Below are 25609 nucleotides of genomic sequence, written 5' to 3'. Positions count from 1 at the left end.
AAAATTAATTATGATTTTGAAATAAACCATACTTACTCTAATTCAAAAGTTAAGTACCAAAAAAATAACAATTAGAAGGTCACTATGTTTAGTACTAGAACTAACACGACAACCAAAGTTGTACCTAACAAATGTTCATCAAGAATTAGTCATAGATTATCATCAACTAAATGTTTAAAACATTTCAAGAGACTAAAATATAAAATATAAAATGGGAGGTCATAGATTGTAACACCCTGGATAGCCAAGACCGCTACACTGTGTACTTATAAAGGTGCAAGACTTGCTAATCAAGTCATTAATTTAAAAACATGTCACTAAACGTGTATGAGCTAGGGTTAAAAAGGTTTTGGTCTCAAAATTTTCACTTTTTATAATTAAACAGTTATATACATGGGATCCCAAAAGAAACAGAGTTTAAAAGCTGGATTACAGACTCCTCAAAATACAGACAACTGTCAGCCATACTAAGGCAAAATGAACATTTCTGGGTCTTGCGTCCCTGCCTAAACCTCAACCGTGGCAGCTGGTCATGTACATTCAGCTCACAGAGCTCTCCAAGTCAGGGCTGATCAAGCTTGCCCTTGCCTTTACCTGTACCACGTAGCACCCGTGAGCCAAGGCCCAGCAATAAAACATAACAGGCAATACAACCAATACCAATAGATAGTTAATTCATCAAGCATGACCAAACACTTGTTAATCCACATTAATCACTTAACACATATTCATAATCAACAATGAAATTAATCGTTCTAACAGTCAAATCACACAATAACTAGGTCACATAATAATCAGGGCCGACAACTTAGGCCGCACCCTCTGTTTATCCCACTGACTCCGGCCCACTTAAACCGAGCTCAGTGCATGTTAACCTGTCCTCGGCGACCAGTGGCCAAGCCGCGCCCTGTGCGCTAGTGTAACCCTTGGCACTCTTAGGTCGTTGGTTCACTATTTAGTTTACATGGCATAATACCATCCTTTCAAGCATACACATTAGGGAACCCTTAGTCCCATTACAGATATACAACCAGGTACAGTTTTCTTACCTTTAGTCTCCGCGTTCACTGGTTATGAGCGACGCTCCTCGAGCACGATCTGTTCCCGAGCCCTAGCTTTAACACCTAGTCACAACCAAGATATTTGATTCCATTAATATTAAAGTAAGAGTTTCCGAGTATAATACTAGCTTCCGGGACATCGAATTCCACCAAGCACGGTGGGGAAATCGATCCCGAGCACCCTAGACTACATTCCCGTGCTTTAAAACCCTAAATGTTCAAGTACACACCTAAGGGCTGCGACCCTTGAAGCTTAGCCACAGCCCTGACCTAAAACAGAACTAAGGCCACCCCTGAAAGAAGACACGCGCCGCGACCCTTCCTTTGGGCGTCACGACGCTTACCCCTGGCCAAGCCTCCCTGGCTCCTTTGCATCCTAGGGCCACAGTACTCTAGAACAGTGTCGTGGCCCTTCCCTTCGTGCCTAGGAATTCCACCATTTTCAACCTCTAAACCTTACTCAAAAATCATCCCAAAGCTTCCTAATTCAAAACCAATTAATCCCAACACTTTTAGAATGACTCTAACAACTTAATTCAACTGAAAACCTAACTTAAAACTCATTGAAATCCTAATTTAAATTTCTGAAACTCAAGAATTTCAAAACACCCAACCAGCCATGCAAAACTCGAATTTAAACCTCTCATTCACCAATTAAAGCTTACCTCTTCTGCTGAACCACTTCTCTAAGCAAAATCCAAGTTAATTCCCAAGTATCCAGCTTCAATTCAACCTTAAACATCAAAATCACAATTATCTCACTACTCAGAAAAACTCAGAGTTTCTAACCTCAAAAACACAATTTAATTCTCACCTTGGCCTTGATTAAATGTTCCTTGGATAATCCTTGAGCTAAGCTTCTAAATCCCCACTGAAAACCTCTGAAATCCCAGCTCAAATCCTCCAAATTTTCTCCGTCTTTCTTGTGTTTTTTTTTTCTAGTTTCCCTGAGAGATGAGAGAGAGAGAGAGAGAAAAAGAGTTGGTCTAATCTTTTTTTCCACTAGCTTCTGTCTAACTAAGTCTATCCTTTACCCCGTTAAGTCAATCCCAAGGCTCGGGGTGCCGGAAACGTCCCCTAAGGGCAAAACGGTAAAATTCCCCAATATTCCCGCCTAGACCTCCTAACCTCAAATATATATCCATATATTTATTTCCATAACCCGATAGTCCAAATAACTACCCGATACCTAAAATACCCCTGATTTATCCAAAATCAAATGCTAAGCCCTGTTGTGACTTTTCCCGCTATCTAGCTCCCTAGGATCGCCTCAAGTCGCACGCTGCAGATTCACCCACATAATAATGTGGTTCTCACAATTATAACATTTAATCACAATTTAACATTCATATAACCAAACAGGCATACCTAACATATAATCATATATTTAATCAATTAATTCACACATGGACCAAATATGCCCTCCCGACACACTAATCGAGGCCCTTAAGCCATATTAGTGAATTTAGGGTCGTTACATAGATTCACTAATACATCATGAAATTTTTATATTCAAAATGATACACAAAGTTTAGTAGGGTAATAAAGATATACAAAGTGAAACCCAAAGTTCACATTTTAAGATAGTGGAGAAGGGTGGATTTTCTAAGCCTCTAACAACTAGAACAACCTATGGCCATTCCACATAGGCTTTTCATTAAACTTTTCAGCAATATAACCATTATCCTAACAAATGTTCATACTAGAACTAGTCCAAAGCAGTGATTCCCAAATGATAACACTTGCAAAAAAGATGCATAATTTAGTGGCCATGAAAACATACATTATACCAAAAAAAATGCATTTATAAGTCCATCATTCATCTTCCATGTTTAGGCACTGGAAGGCAACTCGGGTGTATCTTTTCGGATAATTGGGAATCATATTTTGTCTTCTCCTTCTTTGTGGAGAACCTCTCTTCAATAGGGGATTTGGTGGGACTTTTAACAAATGCAAGAGTCTTAGATTTCGGAGTTGTACCTATTAAATTAGTAAACCCAACAAACATTAATGGATAGTTGAGAACAAATATAAACTTCATATGTACAATTGCAATTTAATAGTTTTACCTGTTAAATGTGTTCCGATATACTTCGAGTAAAATTCCTCAGCTTTTTCCTTCACTTACTGAATTAATCTATTGTTATTGTCCCGAACAATCTCTAATGCCAATTCCATCCTGGCAGTGTGACTATGGACCTGTTGTCCAAAGGCAATCTCAGAAAAAAAAAAAAAAACTCATTAGCTAAATGCATCTCTAATGCCATGTAAGAGCCATTAGGAAGCAATGTTAGTTAGGTTTGTGGGGTGTTACTTGCCCCATGCGTTCCTCAGTTTTTGTTGTTAAGATGTTGCATATATTTCATCACATAAACCCCACAATCAGTCCCATTATCTTGAGTTTGAGCATCCTTTGACATTTCAATTTTAAAGTCACTGAACATGAAATATTCCCCAAAATAAATCCTTGATGACAGCTGAAGAATGTCATCAAGGCTGGCAAGCTGTATTACAATGACGCATCAAAAATGTTAAATGAAACAACATTGGGGGTCAATTGATAAGTTTAAATTGCAACCGTATTTAAGCAAAATTAACCATCTCTGTAGTAAGCAAAGTGATATCTCTCCGACGCATGGCAGATGAAATGGAGTCCCAAATTCAGACGGTCTCACCTTTAACAACAACATTGCCTAGGATCAATGGCCAATAGTTTTGAATTGAAACAACATTGGGGTAATTATCTAGAAATAAATGCAATTAGGAACTAAGAATGGTGCAAAACTCAAACACATAACAAAACCTTATTCAAAATACCAAAAGTATGAGGAGAATAAGGATCAAAATCGAGACTTACTTGTTCACATCGATTTAAATCGTCGGAGTAGCGGTTCACTGCCCACTGCTGATTTTTGCAACTTCCCTTAACTCTTGCTTTCCTTAAGATTTTTTCTAGAAAATTAGAAAAAAAACACATAATCATTTAGACATGGTAGAAGTACAAATTTGAATTTAGTCATGAAATAAGTAAATAACACAATTACTAATCGATATTGAACTCGGCATAAACCATTATGTTCTCTCATTAGATTTTTCCCTTTTGCTCAACAATTGAGCATAACATGTGATAACCTATCAGACACATGAAGAGTTATATATTGCAATGCAAGAGAAATTGTTTTCACAAAATAGATTATGGGAAATAAATATGTTACCTTATAATCGCCATTAAATAATAGAAGTAAAACTAGGGGTGACAGTGAATATATTATTTAAGTAATAATTAAACTAACTCACAGTTAAAATAATAAGACTCAATTTCCCATTGAGTTTAAAACATAGAAAGCCACTATCGTATAGGAAAACAAATAAATAAAAGAAAGCAAGCTGAAGAATTTAATGCACTGTAATCCATTTGTTTGTTTTCATAAGTCAAGCCTCAAGATTAGAACAAGAAAAGGTTATTGGTTCCATAATTGTTAAAAAGATTAGCCAAAATAAACATACCGTAGAATTTAATAAGAAAAGAAAAAGGCATGTGTAACACCCTAAATTCTAACTATGATTTTAGAAAATAAAGATGTTGAAAAATAAACTTAATAAATTGAAAAAAGTGTCGCCTTCTTTATTGATGATTTAGAATAAACATAGCCTGGGTTTAAGAAAAATAAATAATAGTTTTTACAATAGAATAAAAATAAAACTAGGCAACATTTAATCACAAAGTTCATAATTTTTCCAAGAAAAATAACACGCAGCTATACGCCTCCCACATATTCATACCAGTCTTGCTAACGGGAATCTGCTAGCCACCGGTCATCTAGGGTTACCTTAATCTGCAAAAATAAAATAAAAGAATGATCTTCTAAGCCTTGTAAAGAAAATACACAGCAAATCATACAGAAATCAACTATAATCTCGTAACAAATAATTCCACATGCAATACATAAATCATAATAGAATCCAAAGTCACAATCTATTCTGTATCACAGCCATACCAAAAATCACACACAGATCTAGATCATAGCTGATATCCTTCAATCATAACAATAGTCATAAACACATAAATAACAAATCAGGACATCGAATGAGAAAAAATAAGAGCTATAATGGTTGGACATCTCCATAGTCCACTATATCATAGTGCCTCCATGGCCTAAAACAGATTAATAGTGTTCCACCCTTACCGTTTCCATGTACCTAAAATGTTAGCCATATAAAATAGTAGATCTAACATCCACACTACCTAATTTTCCTTACCTTGAGTGTGGTGCACAAAAACTATACTTGAGTCCTTTATATGATAATCTCACTTAGAACCCTATTTCATAAACATAATACCATCACTAATAGATCTAAATCTCATAACATAATCAAAACTTAACTCTACCTCAACCTTAATCTTGTAGAAAACCCTGGATCCTTAAATGCTTGTACGATTTGAAAATTAGAAAAATAGCTTTGGTCGTGTGGCCTTTAGGATGTTAGGGTTCGACTATGTGTGATGAAGGTTAAGGTTTTGAAATTTGCTTCAATTAGGGCTTAGGTGAATTCGGCCACACTAGGGTTTACAAGGTTTTCAAAAATAATGAAAAGGTGATGATGATGATGATGATGATTTTGACCTAGGGTTTATATGGGTGGTGGTGCAAGACAACAAGAGGGAGAGAGAGAGTGAGTGTGCGTGTGAGAGTTCAGAGCAAAGCAAGAGTGAATGAGAGAAAAAATGAGAAGGAATAGGATCTATTTATAGGCTTTTGGAAATTCTAACTGCACTAGAGTTCCTAACTGCACTAGGATTCCCTTGATTCTTTCCTAATTTCACCTTAACTATAAATCAAATTTAAAATTCAAATCCCTAAATATCTTATACACATTTCAGCCACTCTAAATAATAACAAATAATATAAAAAAAATATCCACTTAATTACTTAGATGCTAAACAAACACAACAAAAACAGGTTTTTACCGAGATTTTCAGAAACCATAATTATCAAAGATAAGAGAGCAAAAAGAAAGGATTTGGAGAGAATCGCACAAGGGATTTACGTGGTCGTGGCGTTAAAGATCCTTAGTCCACAAGTCTGTTGTATTAGAGCTTAAGGAGCTTTAGTAATAGATTTTTCTATGAGTTTGAGCAGAGTGTATGCTTACAAGAAAAAAATCAAATCCTTTCTACGGTGCACAACTGGCCCTATTTATAGGCAGTTGGATGCACTGGACTAGGGCCAGACTAATCTGGGCCCAATACGGATGTAATTAGGATTTGCTCACTAACAGAGGCTTAATACAAAGGGTTCTATCAAATAAAATACACTAACCAGGGCCCATTTGGCCGGCTCGAGCGTAACCACGCTGTACGACTGACAACAGTACGCAGCTTCAGTCTGGTTCGCGTGGGCTTCTAAGGAGATCCAGGGGACAGGATCCGTCAGAGTAGTGGCAGTACCGTTCTAAATAACGGCGTACATTCCGTATGTAACATGTTTTGTAAGTTAGTTGAGGAGACAAACTCCGTGTTTCTCGGGGTGATGTTAGTGTCGAGGGCAATCTATCATACCCAACTCGAGTGCCCAGTCCGGGTTCATTTACTAGGACCCTGGTTTGTTTACCAGAGCCTAGGTTTATCCACTATCGTCCTGGTCCATTCTTAGACTTGGAAACATCCTCCTTATTGGCACCCCGGACGACACCTTATACTAGGTCCGGGAAAATGAAACGTGCCAAATTCATGGTCCCGGCTTCTCTGATGCGAGGATGTCCAATGGATAATGTTGGGCTTACTACCATCACGATTCACTTCTTCCCCATCCATTGGGCTCAGTCTGGGCCTCGGATCCCTTCAAGATAGCCCATGGATATAGTGTACCGTGCCACATGTACGAGGAGGAAACGGGGATAACATTTACCCCCCAAGTCATTATTTGTGTTCGCGGAGTGAAGGCTTGTTCATTTCCCAGATCAATTTTCGGTGTCTCGGTTTGTTCCCTAGAAAACGGGTCCATTTTCGTAGGGGACCGCTTGATGTAAACTCGCATGAAAAGTGTTTGTGCCAATATCCCTGATCAAATCTCAACGACCCGATTTGTTTACCAAGAGGCGGGTTCATTTACTTCAATGACGCTTGGGTGACTCCCGACCTTTCAGCTTCATCACGCTACATATACGTGTTTCCCTATAACTGGTGCGTCAATATTACTCGTACCTGATAGATTTAGAGAGAATCTCTTGGTTATCATGTTGGCAACCAAAAGTCAGCGTAAACTTTGAGGCGTCCCGTCTGTACGAGTGATGTTGATAGGGTAATTGAGTGGATCATTTAATATCTATGCATCAATTGGGACCATCACATGGGAAAAATATTGAAATTTCCTTTCTTGGACCGTTGGATCGGGATGGCGCGAATCACGACTTGGAAAATTCGTGATTCGATACTCGAGTGGGCTAATTAAAGCCCCAGCGTAATTTGGGACCGTTAGATGGGGGAAGTCATCTTGAACCGTTGGATCGAGGAATGTGCTTTTGGCTCTATAAATACCTCGAGATTTTCATTTGCAAGTTTATGCATTCTGAACTACCACAGTTATAAAGAGAGCTTTTTATGTCCGAGCTGCCGACGAACTTCTCCGATGACTACTATGTTTCCGTCACCGCCTCTTTCCAACACGTCCCATTTTCGTGCCATCACCTGACAGTGTGATCCCCATTCGACTGTCAGATGAGCTCTTGTGTCGCCTCTGCCTATTCAAGACCGAGATCTTGCTGGCCTTATCCATGGAAACGTTACAACCTCCACAACCAGTACTTTACAGTATTTCCATGAACCTTTATTTATGTTTCTTCGTACTTGTTGTTTTGTAGTATTATATTTGTGGCTATAGGGTTATTAGAGTCGGGGCCATTGTTTAGGGTGGTTCAGTGCGTAGTAGGTCCGTAGAATAAGGGTTTAAGTCGTCCCAGATCTTCTCAGGTCTAGGTCGTCCCGGAACAAGCGGTAATAGGCTGACTTGTGAAAAAACTGAGAAAAAAAAACTTCTTCTTAGTTCCTGATCAAGATTCTAGGGATCTTCAGTGATCTCGAATCTGGTCCGAAGGGGATTCCTCCAAGCAGTTCTTAGGAGAGCGCTCGTACCTTAATCAACCTTTTTGAGTTTTGGTGCTAACTGCTTGGTTGTTTGCTTCCTTTTTTGTACCTAGATCACCGACCCCAAGCCTCGGCATTACTCTCCACCTGGAAGAATATGTCTAGTCAGCCCCCATCATTCTGGAAGGATGCAAACCTCCCAGTGGGAACACATGGGAGATGGGCGGGGAGAGAAAAGACTTTTGGAACTACCGGATGTCGGATTCTTTGGAGAAGCACCTAGGATTGGAATCGACTCCCGTGCTCTTCTATAACTGTCTGGCCAGGAAGGAGGAGAAGGCCCATACCAGCGTGGGCGAGTTCGGGGCCTGGAGCATGGGCCATATTAGTGCGGAAGCCACTTTCCCACTATATGGCTATTTCACACGATTCCTGAAATTCGTGGGGATCGCGCCTTTCCAGCTCCTGCCCCAGGCCTACAAGCTTCTCGCGGGATGGCAGATTTTTTGTGTGGCGAAGGACATCTTGGAGCCTACCCCGACGAAGGTGCTATACTTCTATAAGTTGGAGCCGCAGCTCAACGCCAAGGATAAGACCCGGGACGCTTCTATAGACTGAAGCCCCATGGAAATTATCCTACCCCTTACAGCTCCTGGAAGCACCCCCGGATGTTAGACACTACTGGTTCATGACCTCTGGGTTCCTTTTGGAGCAGAATCCCACGTTGGTGCTAGACTTCTAGTGCATGGGTAAGTTGTCTTCCCTCTTAATCCTTTTCGTTCTTTTTGTTGTGCTTTTGACTCACATTCCTGGATAACAGGACCATATGCCCAGACTCCCTTCTCAAGTCGATCCTGGACCAAAAGAATTATTATGCCACATTGAGTGTGGATGATCTGGACATGGGGGACTACGTAAACACCGCGAATCTGTGAGTGGTCGGGATGTTAGCAGCCAACCAGACGATTGTGAAAGGGACCTCGCCCTGAGGGAGGAGCTAGCCCTCATCCACATCGAGGTCGTTGAGGCCGCGAACCGGGCAGACGTGGTGAAGAAGAAAAAGGAGCAAGCCCACCAGACGGATATGGCCGCATCTGACGAGTTGGACGCCCATTTTAAGGCCCAGCTGAACACAGGGGCTCCCAGGGCCAGTATATCGGGGAAAGGTAACTTGCCTTTTCTTTTAACTTATGCTCCTCATTTCAGGGACTTAGTTAGGGATAGGAAAATATACCGAGGTTACTTGTACGGGACCATCAGAGAAATGGGGCTTCCACCCCCCATTGTCTTAGACCAGTTGACACTCATGTACTCGTCCGGGTTCCTTCAATATGATAACTTCTTGGAGCTGGAAGACACGGGGGACCGCATCCATTCCTTTGCTTTAGGAGAGTTAAGTCGAGCCCGAGTTCTAGATAAGGGTTTGTCCCAGAGGACCTTAGACTAGCTTTTATTTACTTTTTGTCCCCACTCGTATACTTTTCTGACCGTTTCTTTTTGTTTGTTTTTCTTAGAAGATTCAGACATTTCCAACCCCGTGGCTTAGATGAATCTGGCTATGGAGGATCAGGCGACCGCGGCCAAAGAATCAGCGAAAAAGGCTGCCAAGGGCCTGCCCAAGAGCAAAGTGCTGGAGTTGGTCCTTGGGGACTCGAGGCCAGAGTCGGACGTTATCGAGAGGACTCTAGCTGCAATTCCCCTTCTAACAGTTCGCATTGAAGCTGTCCCATCTCTGCCTGCTCATCTCCCGGTCATCGATTTGGAGCAGAAGCCCCTGGCGAGTCGGGGGTCGGAGAAAAGAGTTGCGGACTTGGATGCTGACGAGTCTGCGAATCAGGCCAAGAGGGCTATGACCAAGGACCTTTCCTTGGCAGAGGAGAACTCTTCCAGGGAAAGCTTGATCGTCACCTGGGAGATCTCGGAGGCTCCCATGCTTCCTATCAATTCGGCATTTCCCGAGGAGGTAGACATGGTCCTCCGGGAGGAGAGGATGAGGATGGTATCCCTGGCCTAGGAAGATGGCCAGGACAGATGGGAGGAGGTCTACTTGGCCTTAACGGTCTGACGAAAAGTGGAGCTCGCCAAGCACCCTGCTGCCTTCAGTGCTCTGCAACCGATCGTGGACCGGCTCGTTTCTGAGACTGGATTTCGTCCCAAACTGGGGCAGGACATGACCCTACTTGCCACGAATCTGTTTGATCAGGTCGAGATGACGATGTCTAACCTCCAACTAAAACGGTACGCCACCCTGGTCAACCAGGATGCCTTGTTCATCTCCCAGGCCATTCGTCACCAGGCCACCGCTGTAAGTCATATATCCATATGATCCTTTGCTTTCCACCCTTTTTACATGTATGTTTTATAACTTTGATTTGTTCCAGGATGTCTTGCTGGTCCACAGGAATGCTAATTTGGTGGTGGAGATGGAGATGAAGCTGGAGATGGCTCAACTAGAGTTGGAGGGGGCTGTGAACCAGCGGGAAGCCGCTAGGGAGGCCCTGACCAAGGAGGTTGCTCGGGCAGAGGCCCTGTCCAAGGAAGCTGCACAAGTGGAGGCCTTGGTTAAGAGAGCTGCTAAGGCTCAGGCTGACTGCAAGGAGGCCTCCCGCATCTAGTTCCAACTCGAAGAAACTTTGTCTAGGAAGAAAGCCGACCATAAAAAGTTGGTGGATAGCCTGGAGGCAGAGCTTCTTCATGTTCGGGGCTCTGAGGCATCATCTAAAGCCCTCTTGAAGGCAACTGAGGCCCAATCTCACTAGGATCGGGAGAAGGTCACCACTCTTGAATCCCGGATCCAGGCCCTGGATGACCTGCTTCAGCTGGAGGTGAAACGGCATGAGGAGGTCCGCCAAGAAAAAGAGCAGGCAGATGCCTTGCTAGAGGCCATCTACATGGCTTGGCTCCAGGACAAAAATATGAATCTCCTATTCTACCCCGATCCTGCCACGAAGAAAGCTGAGTTCGAGGCTAAGGAGAAAGCTGACGCGAAGCTTATGGCCAGGGAGGAGCTAGATGAAGTCGCTTCAGAGACATCAGAGCAGGGAGAAGCCTAGGCTTAGGCCTTTAACTTGTTTTTTGTGGCTTCTTTTTTTTTTTTTTTGTAATATTTTTATGGACGCGGGTGCGTCCAAGACAATTTTATATATATATATATATATTTACTTTATTTCTTGCGCAAGATTTTCCCTTTTCCATTCATTTTTTTTTCCTCAAAATTTCACTAAGTGTTTTACCACCTTGCATGAATATGAGTCGAATGTTCAGTCCTAGTTCCAACGGTCGGGACCATTGGGGAAAAGTTGTAGAAAATGTTTACTTGTCTGGGGACCAGCATTCGGGTCTCAACGGCCTGGACCGTCTAGGGCTTTTACCCTGATTTTATCCCGATTTTATAATTCGGGCTCCAACGGCCTGAACCATCAGAGATTTCATTTTAGGCGTGACTTAACTTATCAACTCGCTTTAATCCTGCTGTTCAAGTTCTAACGACCTGGACCGCTAGGGAGTTAATAATTATCATCAAATTTATTTGTCCTGATTCTGATGTTCAGGTTCCAACAGCCTGGGCCATCAAATATTAGTTGATTAGCTTATTTTGAACCTATGGGTTAGGTTCCAACGGCCTGAGCCATTTATAAGAATAATTTTAAACAACTTAGAACTAGGACTCACGTTCCAGTGGTTCTTGGCCATTATAGAGAAGACGTGGACATGTATTTGGTTATTTGGGACAACGTTAGGTCAACCAATTTTTAGGTATTTCATATCCCCAGACCATGTATGTCCGAGTTAGGATTGGGCTTGGACAGTATGTCCTACTGAGTATTCTACCTCCGGACCATGTACGTCTGGGCTAGGGCTAGGCCTGAGCCTTACGTCCTATTGGGTTCTGTACCCCCGGACCATGTAATTACGGGTTCAGACTAGGCTTGAGCCTTGCGTTCTGGTGGGTTTTTCTACCCCCCAGACCATGTATGTCGGGGTTAGGACTAGGCCTGAGCCTTATGTCGTATTGGGTTCTGTACCCCCCAGACCATGTAAGTCCGGTTAGGACTAGGCCTGAGCCTTACGTTCTATTGGGTCTTGTACCTGCCAGACCATGTAAGTTCGGTTAGGACTAGGCCTGAGCCTTGCTTCCTGGTGGATTTTCTACCCCAATCTACACGATCCAGATCAGGACTAAACTTTTTCTTTTGCATCCTGTTTTGTTTTCATTCCTGGACTTGTATAGATGGTTATACCACCCCCCCCCCCTAAGTGAGCGAAGACTGTAGTCTTGGGTCACTTGTTCATGAAAATGGATGCAAACTTTTATTCCTTTACAATATTTATTTATGATGTTTTGTACACATTATTTTCACTAAATAAGAAATCGTCGTGGGGCGTACATTGTTCATGAGAAAAATTAAAAATAGAAACACGTCCTCCTGACTACTGATAGTACTTACGGAGATGTTATGCGTTCCAGGCCCTTGGGACCTCTGTTCCATCAAGTCGCCTTAAGCAATACATTACTAGACATACTTCATGTTGGATTTCGTACGGTCCTTCCCAGTTTGGGCCGAGAACCCCTACTCCCGAATCTTGGGTTGTAGGGAGGAAGACTCTTCTTAGGACTAGATCACCAGTTTCAAACTTTCTGCTTTTAACTTTAGAGTTAAAGTGCATGGAAATCTTTCCTTGATACATCTTCAGTTGAACCTGGGATTCTTCCCGGATCTCTTCAATAAGGTCCAAAGATTCCTGGAGTAAGGCGTGGTTCTGGGCGGGATCATATGTGTCTCGTCTGTGTGACGGGACAACTGTTTCAACTTGGATGACTGCTTCATACCCGTACACCATTGAGTAAGGAGTGTGTTTGGTAGACATTCTTTCTGTGGTCCGGTATTCCCACAGAACGCGGGGCAGCTCTTCCAGCGACTTGCTTTTGCAGGCTTGAAACTTTTTCTTTAATGTCCCCTTCAAAATCTTGTTCACAGCCTCTGTTTGCCCGTTTGCTTGAGGCCTTACGACTATAGAGAATCTTTTGATGATGCCATGTCTATCACAGAAGTTAGTGAAGTGGACGCTGTCAACTTGCTTCCTGTTGTCGGACACGATTTTGTGAGGGAAGCCATATCGGCACACAATGTTGTTGATGATGAAGTCCAAGGCCTTTTTTGAGGTGATGGTTTTCATTGGTTCCACCTCGACCCACTTGGTGTAATAGTCGATGACTATAATGGCGTACTTCACACCACCCTTCCCGGTTGGGAGTGACCTTACTAGGTCAATTCCCCACACTGCAAAAGGCCAGGGACTGGTCATCAGGGTTATTTCTGTTGAAGGGGCTCGTGGGAACTTCGCGTACCTTTGGCATTGTTCACACTTGCAGACGTAACCAACACAATCCTTCTTCATCATTGGCCAGAAATATCCCTGCCTTAGGATTTTCTTGGACAAGTTGAGTCCGGCTGTGTGATCTCCGCAGAAACCTTCGTGCACTTTATGCATGATTGCACTCATTTCGGTCTCGGATACGCATCGAAGGTATGGCATGGATAACCCTCTGTGATAGAGTTTTCCTTCTATCATGGTGTATCTGGGGGCCTGATACTGAAGCTTCCTGGCAGCTGCCCAGTCCGCGAGCAACCCCCCGGTGGTTAGGTAGTGGATGATAGGACCCATCCAGAATGTGGAATAGTCTATGGCGTTGATCGTGGGGGCTTGAATACTTGGTGCAGGAAGATGGTTGATCGGGATGAGCTCAAAGAGCTCTGCCTCGACATCCGTGGCTAGCTTTGCCAATGTGTCTGCAAACACATTTCGTTCTCTAGGGATTTGTCGGATGGAATATTTCTTGAAAGACTGGAGTAGCTCCCGAGCTTGCGTCACATAAGCAGCCATATTTTCTCCCTTTGTTTTGTATTCCCCCGAGATTTTCCTGACAACTAATTGGGAGTCGATATAGACTTCTAGACTTGTTGCTTCTCCCTCCCGGGCCAGACGTAATCTGGCCAACATGGCCTCGTGCTCGGCCTTGTTGTTCGATGCATCGAACTGGAAACGTAGGGTACTTTGCAACTGGTGTCCTTACGGTGATATGAAGATGATTCTGGCCCCAGCCTTGTTTTCGTTCGAGGCTCCATCTATGAAGACCTTCCATAGGAGTGCTACAGGGTTGATAGGATCGTCATATTCAATGATCCTGATGCACTCCATGATGAAGTCGGCCAGGGCCTGCCCCTTTATTGATATCCTGGGGATATATTCAATGTCGAACTAACTCAGTTCCATGGCCCACTTCTGCAGTCTCCCCGATGATTTAGGTTTTTGTAACACTTGTTGTAGGGGTTGGTTTGTCAGTAATTTTATGGCGTGGGCCTAAAAGTAAAGCCTAAGCTTTCGGGATGCAATTAGTAAGCAAAATGTCAATTTCTCGATTAGCAGGTACCTGGAATCCGCACCCAATAACCGTTTTCTTACATAATACACCGGGAGCTAGGCCTTTCCTTCTTTCCGCATTCGTGGGGCATTGATGGGGTGTTTCGACACGGCCAAATAAAGGTACAACGGATCCTCATCCACTGGCTTTGCCAAGATTGGTGCTCAGGCCATATGTTCCTTCAGTTTTTGGAAGGCCTTTTCACATTCGGCCGACCATTCGAACCTTTGGCTTCCGTGAAGGATGTTGAAGAAAGGGATGCACTTGTCCGTGGACTTTGAGACAAAATGGCCCAGGGCTGCTATTCATTCCGTCAAGCTCTGCACGTCTTTGTGCTTTCGTGGTGAAGGCATATCGATCAGTGCTTTGATCTTGTCTGTGCTGGCTTCTATCCCTCGGGAGCTTACTATGAAGCCCAGGAACATCCCGGATGCCACACCAAAGGTGCACTTATTAGGGTTCAACTTCATCCTATACTTCCGAATGATGACAAACACCTCTGCCAGATTGTCAGTGTGTCCTCCAGAGCTCTTAGACTTGACTAGCATATCATCTATGTAGACCTTCATATTCCTTCCCAGTTGGGCCTGGAACATTCTGTATACGAGCCTTTGATACGTGGCTCCGGCGTTCTTGAGCCCGAAGGGCATGACAATGTAGCAGTACACCCCCTTGTCTGTCTGGAAGCTGGTGTGTTCCTGGTCTACTACGTGCATTGAGATCTGGTTATAGCCGGAGTAAGAGTCCATGAAGCTCAACATTTCATACCCGGATGTTGCATCTTCCATTTGCTCGATCCAGGGTAGAGGGAAACAGTCTTTGGGGCAGGTCTTGTTGAGATCCGTGGAGTCGATGCAAGTTCTCCATGTTCTGTTTGGCTTTGGCACCAACACCGAATTGGCCAGCCAGACGAGATACAAGGCTTCCCGAATGAAGTTGATCGAAGATAACTTCTCAACTTCTAACTTGAGGGCCTCTGCCCTTACCGCCCCCAGAGGTCTCCGTTTCTACTGGACTAGAGTCGCACCCTCGTCAATGTTCAGAGCATGGTATATGATATTACGATTGATCCCAGTCATATCTGAGTGTGACCAGGCCATGACGTCCTGGTTCTCTTTTACTCGGGCGATGATGGCAGCCTGGACCTCTGCATTCAGATTCTTCCCGACTTGGATTACTTTGGTTGGGTCGGTGTCACTAATGCACACCTCTTCAATCTCTTCCATGGGCTCTACGGTCCGCCTCTATCCGCAGATCCAGTTCATCTTCTTCCCGGACCATCCTCCGCATCGAGGGAGGAGGCAGGACTGGATCAATATTCTCCTCCTTGAGAGGCTCTTCGCAGACCATATAAATTGGTCGGGAGGATATGTAGTAACACTTCCAGGCGCTCTTCTGATCTCCCCGGACTGTTCATACCCCTCTGTTGTCGCAGGGGAATTTCATACAGAGGTGGCGGATGGAAGTGATGGCACCAAAGTCGACCAGCGCGGGCCGACCAAAGATGACATTGTAAGTGGTGGGGCAGTCCACCACTACGAATGTATAGAATTTGAACGATCCTTGGATCTCATTCCCCAACGTTATGGGCAACTGGATCTTCCCCATCGGGAGTATTGAATCTCCATTGAAACCATAGATCTGCGTTGGGCATGAGGCGAGATCTGCCTCAGTGAAGCCAATTGCAATGAAGGCTGGCTTGAACAATACATTGATGGAACTTCCATCATCCACCAACACTCGGGACACCATCTTGTTGGCGATTTGGGCACCGATGACCAAAGGGTCATGATGCGGGAAGTGGACGTTCTGGGCGTCTTCTTCCATGAAGGGGATAGGTAAATTCATCAACTTTGGGCATTAAGCCAGGGTTTGGACCAAGGCGCATACCTTGTGATCATGTTCAAGCTCACTGAGATATCGCTTTTGATCATTCCGAGATGGTCCCCCTAGGTGCGGCCCTGCCGAGATGGTGGCCACGTGACCATCTATCCATGGGGGCGCAGTTCCAGAGGGGAAAGGCATCCTGGGTCTGTGTGCCTACACAATTAGGGCCCCCTGAGGGGCCTGTGCTCCCGGGCCTACAGTGTACCCTCCCTGGGGAGGTCGGTACAATCCAAGTGCACCCGGAATCGCAGGTTGTCTGGGAGCTGCTATCAATCCCGAAACTCCCGCGGGCATCCTGACCCACTGGTGGAGATGCCCCAGCTTGATCAAATTCTCAATTTCATCTTTCAGCTGACGACACTCCTCGGTCGAGTGACCCACGTCTTTGTGATATGCGCACCTTTTTCTGGTGTCCCTCGAGTTTTTTCCCCCTTTGAACATGGGGGTGGGTTTCCGGTAATGAAACGTACTTCCCGTGGCCAAGTATATGTTTTCCCTGGTGTCCAATAAGTTGGTGTACTCTGATTATTGGGGCTTGTAGCCCTCTTGCCCTTTTTAGAGGGCTCAGATCGGTTCTGTCCAATCCCCGATCTCTTCCCCCGGGAGGGTTTTACGCTTGCCTTTATCCCCCCCATTAGAGATGGCTGGGCCCCACTAGGACCAGCGCTATACCCGACCGGTGCCATACCATGTCCAGAGAATGGGGTAGATTGTGCCGACGCATATCCTGATGAGGAAGGATCGTAGACCGTCGGGGTTGCGAAGGTCATTCCGGGAGTACCCGTTGACCCTAGCGCTGCTGGGGGCGTTGGATAGTGATGGGCAGGATACTGCATCCCGTACTCGGGAAAGGTTTGGGCACTTGGCTGGGGGGTTGGCTGCATCCGAATGCCTAGATTCGACCCTCCTCCCAGTTGATAAAGCCTTATGCCCTCCTTATGAATTCTTTGAGGGTGGCCGCCTTACTGCGCTGCATGTCATCCCAGAGAGGGGACACGGCTCGGATCCTGAACTGGAGGGCCACTAGGCGCTATCCATCATCCACCTTGGTTTTTGAGGCTTCTTCCATGAAGCGCTAGATGTAGGCCCTCAGAGTCTCCGAGGGGAGCTGCTTAATATTGGCGAGGGCACTAATTTGCATGTCCATCCTCACGGCGGCCACAAACTACTTGCAGAACGCTGACTGTAGTCCAGACTATGATTGGATAGATCCCGGCTTGAGTCTTTTCCACCACTCTTCCGCGGGTCCGTCTAGAATGATTGAAAAACACAGGCATTTGCTGTTGTAACAGACGTGGGCCACATTCATCAACCGATTGTAGCGGGACAAGTGGTCCCTGGGGTCTGTGTTCCCGGTGTAGGCAGGCAGGTTCGATATTTTGAACCCCTTTGGGAGCACCACATCTAGGATGTGTTTGGCACACGGTTCTTTATCCTCTTCTTTAGAATCAAAACCTCCTCCTTCTTATTTCCGAACTAGACGGTATGTGACTTTCTTTAATGCGGCCAGTTGTTCCATGAACTGTCTAGCCATTGCGTCGTCCAGGGGGACCTTTTCGTTCCTCCTATCATTGAGGTTATTTCTCAGATCTTCCCCTCGGGAGCAGATCTTCTCCTTGCGGGCCCGCTCCTTTTGGGCTTTCAGACCATCTCGTAGGTCTATCCATGATGTGTCATCCCCTGAACTAATGGCTTCCGGCTCGTCCGCGCACTGGCGCCCTCGGTGATCCTTATTCACGGAGGCACTGGGGTGAAAATGTTGTTCCCATCCGGTCTGTCTGGGGACAGCCTGGGGCTTGGCACCCTGCGGGCGCATCCCTTACGGATCAATCGATTGATCCCGTCCTGGGATGGGGTGCATCTTCTCTTTCCTAGAGAGCAACCCTGGGCTGGCCCCGATTTTTGGGATGGGATGAGTTTTCCTTTGGCGGTTTGCTTTTCACACAGGGTTAGCCGCTTTGTCCTTCCCTTTTTCTTGAGCCGAGTTTGATGGGTCATCTCTGGGTTGTGGTCTCGGAGTAGGAATCGGCCTTGTGTGTTCAAGCACATCGGTCCTAATTGGTGGGGCCGATGGTTGTGTTCCTGGAGGCAGAATGGCTGGAGGATTGGCTTCCAATCCTTGGGCAGCAATGAGGGCCTAAAAGGCCAAGAGGGATTCTTGCATCTGGCGAGTGGCTTCCTTGTGTTTAGCTATCCTGGCCTCTTGATCCAGGACTTGTTGTTTCAGTTTGATAGCAGGATCCTCAGCTTCGTGATCCTGGTATCCCCCTTCCTTTTCCTCGTCTTCCTCGTAGTAACCCTCCTTGTAGTCTGCCCCGTCCTCAAAATTCTGGGAATCATCAGGTTGGGGCATTTGATAGTGTGAATCCTCAGGTTGGTCTTGAGGGAGAGGTTGATTGGGCAATGGCTCCCCATTTCCTTGCTATTGTTGGTGAGCAGGATCGAACGTAGTATGTCTCGTGTTCACCATTGCTGTAGATATTTGATATATTTTTTTTTGAAAACTTTCTTTAGCTCTCAATGAAAGCACCAAAATGTTTACCAAGTTTTTTGGAAACTATAATTATCAAAGATAAGAGAGCAAAAACAAAGGATTTAGAGACAATCGCACAAGTGATTTTACGTGGTTGGGGCGTTAAATAGCCTTAGTCCATGAGTCTATTGTATTAGAGCTTAAGGAGATTTAGTAATGGAGTTTTCTTTGAGTTTGAGCAGAGTGTATGCTTACAAGAGAAAAATCGGATCCTTTCTACGGTGCACAACTGGCCCTAATCTAGACTTGGGTCAGACTAATTTGGGCCCAATACAGATGTAATTAGGATTTTCTCACTAACGAAGGCTTAATACAAAGGGTTCTATCAAATAAAATACACTAATCAGGGCCCATTGGGCTGGCTCGGGCGTAACCACGTTGTACAACTGACAACATTACGCAGCTTCAGTCTAGTTCGCATGGGCTTCTAAGGAGATCCAGAGGATAGGATCCGTCAGAGTAGTGGTAGTACTGTTTTGAATAACGGCCCCCATTCTGGAGAATCCAGGACCATGAATTTGGCACGTTTCGTCTTCCCAGACCCAGTATATGGTGTTGTTCAGGGTGCGAATAAGAAGGATGTTTCCAAGTCTAAGAATGGAACGGGACGATACTGGATAAACCCGGGCTCTGGTAAACAAACCAGGGTCCTGGTAAATGGATCGGGATGTTGGTAAATGAACCCGTACTAGGCACCCGAGTTGGGTATGATAGACTATGTCCAATGGATAATGTTGGGCTTACTGATATTTGGGCCATCAGGATTCACTCCTTCCCCATCCATTGGGCTCAGTCTGGGCCTCGGATCCCTTCAAGATAGCCCATGGACTTAGTGTACCGTGCCACGTGTACGGGGAGGAAACGAGGATAACAACAGGCCTAATTAGTTTAGGATTCTTATCTTATTTTTCTTACTTAATTAAATAAAAATAAACCCTAATTAAACTATACATTTCAACCACATAGTAAAAATAATATTTTATTCTCTTACTAATTCTAAATTAACTATCCACAAAACTATATTATAAAACTATTAACTTTATTGTAACTATACCATAGAAACCATACTATACTATAGTAATCATAACCAATAAATAATTTCCAAATTAAACCTTATTTTATCACCACAACTCAAGTTAAAAACTATTCTATAAAATAAAAACAACCTATAGTCACATAAATAAAGAGGTCTAAGAGAAAGGTAACATTGGTTACTACAGCATGCTTATTAGTTTAGTAACTAAATTTTAAAGGATCATACCATATTTTAGTCTCACACATTGGCAGCCTATATAGTAAGAATTTATCTTAAAATAAATAACTAAAGCTTTTTTTTATTCTGGCAAAAAAATTGTAATAACAAAATATGATCATTAGATTCAGCTGGAAATGAAAAGATGAAGGAATATACAGATGAATACCTTTCCATCGACCTCGGTATCAGGCTTCAACAATTGAATTTGACCTCTTGTAAGTTTGACACCTCCACTAGAGTACAAAACTTCTCTACTCATTTAAAAGTAAGAATAATTTGGTTGGTTAGTGGTTTGTTTTATGATTTAAATTTGCAATGTTAAATTTGAGGTTCCATTGTACCTCCTTTGAAGGTTGTTGGTGAATATATACTGAATTATCTTGAAATCATCTTCAGTGATAGCTTGAGTAAGTTCGAATGGATCCACGATAAGTCCCTTAGAAGAAATGAATTTCTTCCAAACCTTATCTTCACTAGGCAGGAGATTAGGCTTTGGTAAAACAATTACACCATCTTCTACTTTCTAATCATCACCACCCTCACTCCATTTGGCAGTTAACAACTTACTCCACAACACTAGGGACCTCGCATCATTACTCATTTCTTCCTTGCGCAAGCCATCGACTTCTATATCATTACCAGCCCATGTTGAAGTTTCATATGCAGGGGCATTGTTGAAATAACTCATGTGTTGGGTATGCTCAGGAGTTTGGAAAGTTGGCTGAGATTTCTCAATTGTAGGTTTAGAGTCCCCATCCTTCCTAAGGTCCTCGAGAATGGATCTCTTCATCGCCGAAAACTCTCTCTAAAATACTTTGGCATGTTTGGTAGGCATTGAATCAATAGTTGTGGACAACTTGTTTAAGTCCCGGGCATGCTTATCAACCTTGTTGTTGGTACTCTTCTCAAATTTGTCCATGCACTCCATCATCATAGACATCATCATCGCAGGTTCAAACTTGTTGGAAGTGGTCCTATCTATGCTGGGATTTGGGCTAGTCGAGGTAGTTGAGGCACTTGGACCAGCCTATACCCGATGGACACTTCCACCCCATTTAGCTTTGTGAACACTAGGTGCTGGAAGTAGTTTAACCTACATTAAAAGATTATACAAGATTAGACACCAATTAAAAAAAATATAAGTCATTGGCAAAAATATTTATGTGCAAAACGCTCACTTCAGGATTTGCAAAACCTCCATTGTGTTTGAGATATTGATAAAACCTATGGAAATGTTGCTTAGTCCAAAAGGAAATAGGAGGTACTCCCCTGTCAACTTGACCATGTGGCCAAATCACTATATTGCAGTACAATAAAGGTATATAAACAATAAATAAAATGTTAAAAAATAAAGGTTTAAAATCTATATACAGCTCCATTATATAATGTTAGTAACTAAATTACCTATAGAAAGATCGAACATCCAGGCATATAATGTATCTCACCGCGCTTGTGTCGCTAGATACTGTGAGCCAAGTATTCTAGTGAATGTGTAGCCCAATTGTATTGTTTAATCTTCTCCACATTCTGCAATATGGATAAGTAAGTGTTCTTAATTCGGTTTCCAGATGTAGGACATAGTACTGCCCCAATCACGAATAAAGCATAGCGGATTAGGAAAAGCTCGTCTGCTGCCTGCTCCGTTTAATGCTAAACTCCTGCTTCTTTAAAGTCGCCACTCAATTAATATCTAGAAGAAGTGGCCTATAAGGGTTATTGGCGTCCTTAGTGGGTAAGTTAATTGGGATTCCTCCATCTCTCAAGCACATGACATGGTCAAAATCCTGGGGTTGCAACTTATACTCTATCCCATTCAGAGTTAGTGTCTTGCCCCCATCATCAAATTGGTCCGCCAACACTTTCACTAATTGGCTCTTCACGCTGTCTAATTGCATGTTGAGGAAGCAACCAAACCCAATACCAGCAATATTTTTCTTCTGTACAACACTCAGGGTCTTGGTTAATGACACAACCCTGAAAGGGTTGCACTTGCAATGTAAAAAGGTACCCCTGTCACACTCGACTTTGTGGCATACAACTCCATATTGGGACTTCTCCTCTTGGGGAAGAGCTTCAAATGCTTCACCCAACACTCTACGAATTTGTTTCAATATAGCACACAGTCAAATTTGGTGATAGGATGTTAATTGATAAGAAAAAACAGTAAAACACGTGATCAACTTACTTCTTCAATAGTCATAGTTGGATGAGACCGTCTGTATGGTTGATACATTTGTGCACTACAAAACATTCAATTCCAAAAAAGATTATTCAATCTTTTTTTTTTTTTTTAAAAAAAACTAGACAGTTGTGTTGAACAAAATATAGGACCAAATCTTTGTACTCCTTAAAAATTGAATTGAGTACTTATATTCATAAATTCAATGAAGTAAGAAAATATATATGTATTATAATGGCAGCAGTAGTCATATATATGAAGTCATTACTCATAAATTTAATGGCAAGAGTACTCAAAATGCTAAAATAAAACTCAAAGAAAATGACATCAAGTACTATATTTCCTTTTAGGAATTTGCGATTCTTCTTATTTTAGCTAGATTAAGTATTTTAGTTTAGAAAAAAAAAATCAACTATTTCTCATGTACCTTTTTTACATTTTTTCAGAAGTGGTTTTCCAAGAGTTTCCCTAAATACAAATGTAATATTCATAATGCTTCCATACAACTAAATCAGAATAACCCAATAAGATATAAAAAATGGCTTTGTTTTTTATTATGTCCAGTACCATCATTTGAAATTAAAGCTTTTATAAGAATATGGTTCATATTTGAAAATGGATCAACTAATTTAAGTAGATAAAAGCTATACCAAAATTCCAAGAATATGCTACAAAAATTCATAAGTTCAATGAAACAAGAAAATATACAAGTACTATAATAGCAACAAAAAGTCAATTAAGACAAGTTATTTGCTACTCACAAATAATAATAAAAATGCTTGCTGTTTACGGTCTCGTGGGATAATCTTCTCATCTTCGTATTCATCTTCTGAGTATGAATCATCATATTCTTCAAAAGTGGAGTGACTATCGCTGCTCTCCATTTTTCTTTTCCCTTTGTTAGCCATTATGCTACCTAATAAAGCAGATAATAACTCTATCATAATCATGAACCACCAAATATAGGCTATTAGGATGTTTAAGATAAAACTTAAATAACCTTCAAACTTGTTTAATATCACGTGTTAACAAAATTTATACTCAGTAGATAACACTTTGTTGAGCAGGAATTAAATAGTTAAATTAAAATACATATAAATTTTTAAAGTACTAAAAGCAATACATCATAAAAGTTAATTTTGGAAAATATACACATAAAGAAAACAACAAATTAATTCATAATAGATAGAATTAGAAATCCAACTACACTGCGTCAATAAAAAAACCAAGATGAAAACATGTTAATTGTAGAACACATTTTAATTTAACAGTAACAAGTCCATAAGCTAAATACATCTTCCATGTCTTAAAAACAGAAAATCAAAACAGTCTTACAAAGTACCATGTCAAGTGATCAACATAATAATAAAGACAAATTGTTTTATAGTTAAAGAAACTAAACACAAAACAAGGAAGCCCCTCCTAATACAGATATTGTTCCCTATTCCCTATCCTTCGATACTAGATCCCTATTCTTGGATACAATAAAGCATGGAGAGCTTGTGGAGTGGGGGGCACATCATCTCCATAGCTTTGGCCAATTTGTCTAATCCATCAGTCGTCGTTTTGTGAGCGCGTATGTACTCATGCGTCTCATCAATAGCTAAGTTGGTCGCATCTATCTCATCAAAGTATTCTTTCTCCATGCGTACGAGATCTCCATAAGTAGGTGGTGGTAGGCTTTGCAGATATTCACACATATGACGGGGAAGGCCACTAATATCGGGACTACATCAACGAGGCCGACCGTGCCCTTGCCCCCGCCCCTAGCACTTGTGCCGGGGATATCATTCTCCACCATTGAATCACTGCTTTAAACGTTGACTATCTCTAGTGGATTCATGTTGTTGTCTGAAGACATTTAATAATGCACACATTATTGTAAAATGCAATAATAAAAAGTCCCCAAATATTTTTATGTTACTAACTATTGAAGCATTATATGTACAGTATAAGACTGAATTTGTGAATATGTCCCCAATAGTGTCAATATTCGCTCAACTTACGAATATGTCCCCAATAGTGTCAATATTCGCTCAACTTGCGAATATGTCCTTACTAGTTTCTTGTGTTTAATTAGCTCAATATGTACTCAAATGAGAAATTTCATCAACATTTGCACACCATTTTGAAGCAAAGAATTGAAAAAAAGGCCCTGCTTGTCATACAAACCAATAGTACAGAATTTCATTATGCTTGCGATTCAACATGTTATGCAAATATGTATTGCAAATAATGACATCAACCAAGACACAAAACAAAGAAATTTTTACGTATTTATAATGAAAAAATTGGATAAAATACTATCTTAATGCAAACGAAAAGTGATATAACTACCTCTGAAATCTCTGAAAACCCTCACTGCAACACTCAAATAAAAACATTCACATAGCTAGTATCATTTGGATTTAAAAAATAAAGTATTTTAGTGTAAAAAAATCAATAATGAATCAAAAATAAACAAGAAAACTTAAGCTGCTGGAATCAACTAAATCATATATTATTATTAAGAACATTACCACCAAACCAGCATTAGGCAGAGAAGTCTAAGACCAATTTTTATCTTACAAAGAGAACAAGAGAAAGTGATAGCTCTTTTCGAGTACATTGAATCAATGCAAAAAAAGGTAAATCAAATGGCTGTGATTTAGTATTTTTTTTTTAACTTGATCAACCCCAACAACACAAATACAGACCTTCCATTTTTTTTAAAAAAAAAACTTGATCGAACCCAAAAACACAAACATAGAGCACTTATTTAAAAAAAAAAACTTGACCGACCACAACTAGAAAATACAAAGTTGTGATATATTTTTAAAACAAAAAATAAAACTTGATCGACCCAACCACAAGAGGGGAGCTCCATGCAAGAACATTTAAAAAATGTATATAGACCAAATAATGTATACATAAACAAGCTTGTTCAACCAAAAAAAATGAGCTTGGATAAGAGATTATACCTTGATGAAGTCGACGGGAAGCTTGTCCTTGTTGCTTCCAATTGATGAAGAAGAGGCACTCCGTGGGTCTTGAAAGTTAATGAAAGAGAAATGGGTAAATGTTCAGGGTTTCTTTTAGAAGAAGAGAAATGGGTATAGGAGAAGGTTTGAAGTAGGCGTGTGAATAAGGGTTTTGAGTGTCAGTTTTTTTGATTGACTGAAGGGAAGTAACCAGATGACACCAGTA

General features: G+C 42.2%; 1 long non-coding RNA gene across 5 annotated transcripts; it reads right to left on the bottom strand.

The window, feature by feature from the left end:
• Nucleotides 1-227: 227 nt before the first annotated feature.
• Nucleotides 228-25609, bottom strand: LOC133804230 (uncharacterized). 5 transcript variants are annotated; one of them, XR_009878370.1, is made up of 12 exons: nt 25384-25609; nt 23185-23339; nt 22430-22484; nt 21649-22338; nt 20586-21337; nt 20411-20495; nt 4845-4897; nt 3919-4013; nt 3131-3736; nt 2845-3041; nt 1050-1124; nt 228-594 (listed from the first exon to the last, which is right to left on the bottom strand). It is a non-coding gene; the product is annotated as an uncharacterized LOC133804230 (long non-coding RNA). The 5 variants fall into 5 exon arrangements; XR_009878372.1 differs by lacking the exon at nt 1050-1124 and having other exon boundaries at nt 25384-25608; XR_009878371.1 differs by lacking the exons at nt 228-594; nt 1050-1124 and adding an exon at nt 21423-21541 and having other exon boundaries at nt 1136-3041.

The sequence above is a fragment of the Humulus lupulus genome, chromosome X (assembly GCF_963169125.1).
Source record: "Humulus lupulus chromosome X, drHumLupu1.1, whole genome shotgun sequence".
NCBI lineage: Eukaryota > Viridiplantae > Streptophyta > Magnoliopsida > Rosales > Cannabaceae > Humulus > Humulus lupulus.
The sequence above is the reverse complement of the archived record's forward strand: the minus strand, read 5'-3'. Positions and strand labels throughout refer to the sequence as shown.